Here is a 4,148-nt window from a genome sequence, read left to right on the forward strand (position 1 = left end):
ATAGCACAATAAACTCATGTTTCGCTCTGCAAAAGAACAGTGATGTCTCCAATTTACAATCTACACGTCTGATGTGTTCTTTTCTTTGTGTCAAGAGGGAAAGCTCAACTGAAATAAAAAATAAAATGTAGCATTGCCAAGTTTTATGGATCGTACATTACATATTCTGTAATTACATATGTAAAGTTCAATCCCTTTATGATCTCAAGTTTTGTCCCTTACTAATTGTGAAAACCTCAGCAAGTGAGTCTCTCTAAGGTACAGCTTCTGCCTCTGTACAATAGAATTGAAAATGTCTTATTCTTGGTGATTTTACAGCAGGTCCTCAAATTGTTTGACATTCCTCCCATCAAAAGGTGGAGACTAATTCTCCTCCCAGGCTTAGCTACTCACTTGTAAAGAATGGAAGGCACAGAAATAATACTGTGTGACTTCTGAATCTAGAGCTCTCTCTCTCTCTCTCTCTCTCTCTCTCTCTCTCTCTCTCTGCTATGCTTGCTCTGGAAATCCTACCACTTCACCATTTGATGTGAAAGCCAAGCAGCCACATGGAAAGGCCACATGTATTCTAGCTCCGGATCTTTGAACCGTTCTTGCTAACACTGAGAAGAAAACCTATCCCCTCACGTTCTCCCTAAATTGTAGACTCATGAGCAAACAGATGTTGCTGTTGTGAGGTGCTATACTTCCGTGTGGTTTGCTACACAGCAACAGATGACTGGAACAGAGTTTGATGCCATACCAAAGCCAAAAACTTGTGGCAATGGCTTCAGGGGTAGGTGGCAGGCAGAATTTAGAAGGTTTTCAAGTGACTGTTAGTGAAAGCCTCATGTTGTTGTTGTTTTTCCCACCCCTCTGAGGCACAGTTTGTAACCCAGGCTGGCCTCAAACTCTATCCTCCTGCCTCGGCCTCCTGAATGCTGGAATTTTAGGTGTGTGTCACTGTCCCTGGCAACCCCATGGTTCTTATAGAAGTTATCAGAGCTTACAGAACAGTAAGGAAAATGCTACTGGGAGATGTCATAGAGTGATAACAAGTCCAGCAACACTGTCACCTATGGTAACAGTGAGAATAGAGAGTACATGCAGGTAACTGAACACTGATGGAGATTTTCAGGAAGAATGTTGAAGGTATTGCCTGTTTTTTCTCAATGCCAAGAGTAAAATGTAAGAAGAGAAAGAAAAGTGAAAGAAAGAAAGAAAAGAAAAGAAAAGAAAGGAGAGAGAGGGGAGGGAGGGAGGGAAGGAAAGGAAGAAAGGAGGGAGGGAGAAAGGGAAGGAAGGAAGGGAGGGACGAAGGAAGGAAGGAAGGAAGGAAGGAAGGAAGGAAGGAAGGAAGGAAGGAAGGAAAGAAGGAAGGAATGGCTGTTAACTATACGAACCAGGAACTGCTGGGTTTGAAAATAAAAATTTCTCCTTCCTAGACTCTTCACAGAGTAAACGAAATGACTTCCAAGTGAACATCAAATCCAGAGTGCTGTCAGGGTGCCAAAGGCAAAGCCAAGGGTGTGACCATAAAACTCTTGTTGAGGCCATGGAAACTTTTAAGTTTTGATGTCATAGACCTTTCAAGCAGACAAAAGGCTTACATATTCTAAGGATTTTATCAGATAGCAGCTTTAGGAGGGGTGAAGGTAGAGAAGAGCTGAGAGAGATTTCTTGGTGTGAATATTGCCTAGCAAAGTTGGTGATAAACTGATTCATAAGAAGACTTCAGTTTTTTTCTTAAAGAATTATGATCGGCTTGGACTGGAAGGGGCATTCAAGCCTGTGAATCTCTGACTTCCAAGAGCAGGAAGCAGTCTAAGAAATCTGTTGTGGGAGAATAAAATAGCCTACCCCCAAATATGGTTTTTGGCATCTTTCAAGTTGTTTATTCAGAGAAACTGTAGACATGAAATGGTTCTGAAAAGCCGTCTTTGTGAAAAAGAATCTACATCTGTCTACAGTAGTAAATACCAAAGGCAGACAAAGGCTTTTCTTCTCTGACAGCCCCACTCCCTTTCTGCCCTGGAGGAATCTTTCCACAGGAAGAAGAGATCAGGGATCCATTACTTGGGAGATTTTATCTGTTCCCTGCTTCCTGTGCCTGTCCTCCCAACTTCCCATAGCCTGTGCCCCTCCCTTCCTTCCAGAAGCCTGTGCCCATTTCCTTTATTTAGTTATGCTAGGGTCAATTATTTTGTCCCTCGTTGAGTCCAATGGCCCAATGCCTTAGGCGTGTAGTAAAATTTGCGTGTTCTTTTTCCCATTATCTGTTATTGTCAGTTTATTTCATAGATGAAAATGATTGAAACTTCAGAGGGAAAAGCTAATCACCTCCCTACACTACTCAGCTGCAAACATGGGGCTACTTCTAGCGGAAAAGGAAGAATGGCTCAAAGGTAGGAGCAAGAGCACAGTCATTAGTGCCCAGGGCTCTGGTGGACAACTTCCAAGCTGTAAAACTGAGCCCTTATCAAGGAACTGGCCTTGTTGCTTAGCTGGATTTCAAACTTGCTATGCACCAGGGACTGCCGTGTGCCTCTCTATTTGTCCCTCTTTGAATGAAGTACCTAGAGCAATTACCCTGTGCTGTTGCATCATTGTGTGTTGGGCGCAGTGGCAGACAGCTTGCTTGTCTCTTCATCCACAGGCCTCAGGTTGAGGAGGGACACTCAGCAGTGCCCTCAGAACCTCAGCTGCTTGAGGATCCGGTCTACATGTCAAGGTCATGGACCTCAGTCCTGAGCCTGGCGCTATAGAGAAACAATGTTTCAGGGGTCTGGGGGGGGGTACATTTTGCATGTAGGGGAGAATGTAAATAATTGATGTTTAGTGGGAGAATTGTGATCGTCTAAAAATATGTCCATAAATATTTCCCTGTTCTTCAAAAGCAGACCCTAATTCTGGATGCCTGTGCATCCAGGTAGGCACTTTTGCCTTGTTCTCTTTTCTCTCAGGATGTCTGCTTTTGGAACTCAGCCACCATTGTGTGAGGAAGCCAGGCAGTCACAAGGAAAGGTCACGTGCAGGTGCTCTGGCTACAGCCTCTGCTGAGGTGCAGACCTGTGAGTAAGTGAGTCACAAGTCTCGGTCGCCCCAGCTGACACCAAGGTGAACAAAGACAAGCTGTCCTCAAGCCCCGTCCAAATTATGGATTAATGAGCAAAAGAAATTGAGTCATTGTTTTAAGGCACTAAGTTTTGGAGTGATTTATTATGCAGAAATAATATTTGATATGCAAATGCCTACTAGGAGTAACCAGATGTCTAAATAAAATCGTGCGGTAGTTACAACATTTTATACATTATAAATTACAATGGCCATGTGGTGTCCAACTTATGATCACTTATTAACTGTGGGGCCCCACAGTTAGCCTCCGTTTCTGCAGCTGTAAAGTGCAAAGGAGACAATTTATCATTTTATTGTCTTGCAACTTTATTGAGGTACAACTGATAAATAAAACGGTATATATTTAAGGTGTACTGCATGGTGACTTGATATACGTATATATCAAACATGAGGCTACTTCTAACCGGCTCAGTCCCACTGCTTGGAGCCTTGTGCTCTGATGACCACGCTCTCGGTCCCATCCTTTGAGCCATTCTTCCTTTTCTATTAGAAGTAGCCCCATGAGCTATGAAATAATTACCACAATCAAGCTAGTTAATACATTTATCACCTACAATGCCTACTGTGCATGGAGTGTGTGTGTGTGTGTGTGTGTGTGTGTGTGTGTGTATGGTGAGAACACTTGAGTCCACTCTCTTAGCAAAGTTCAAGTATAAAATACAGTACTATTAACCAATCATTTTTACTTACCTTATTCAAAGGCTATGTGGCAACAAGGAAAGCAGGTTATAAAGCTAGATTCAGAAAAGTACAGCTGTAAAATGAGGCAGATGAGAAATAAAGGGATTAGGTTAATGGCGTGAAAAGTAATCTTTCCTTCCATTTCTAAGTTTTCTGCAAGATTATGTATTTTAGTAATAAAAATGCATGTATTAAAAAATTCCTTTGTGCTTTCCCAGCCCAAGCCCAGGGAGTGGGTCACCAGTTTTTCTTCTCTTTGACCTCTTGCCTTTGAAATCAGGTCAAGTGTCTTGGAAGAGGAACAGTGAAAAAGGAGCATCCTGTTGCTTGGAGTTTGGGGTCAGTACAGGATT

Source organism: Castor canadensis, chromosome 4 (assembly GCF_047511655.1).
Source record: "Castor canadensis chromosome 4, mCasCan1.hap1v2, whole genome shotgun sequence".
NCBI classification, from domain to species: Eukaryota; Metazoa; Chordata; class Mammalia; order Rodentia; family Castoridae; genus Castor; species Castor canadensis.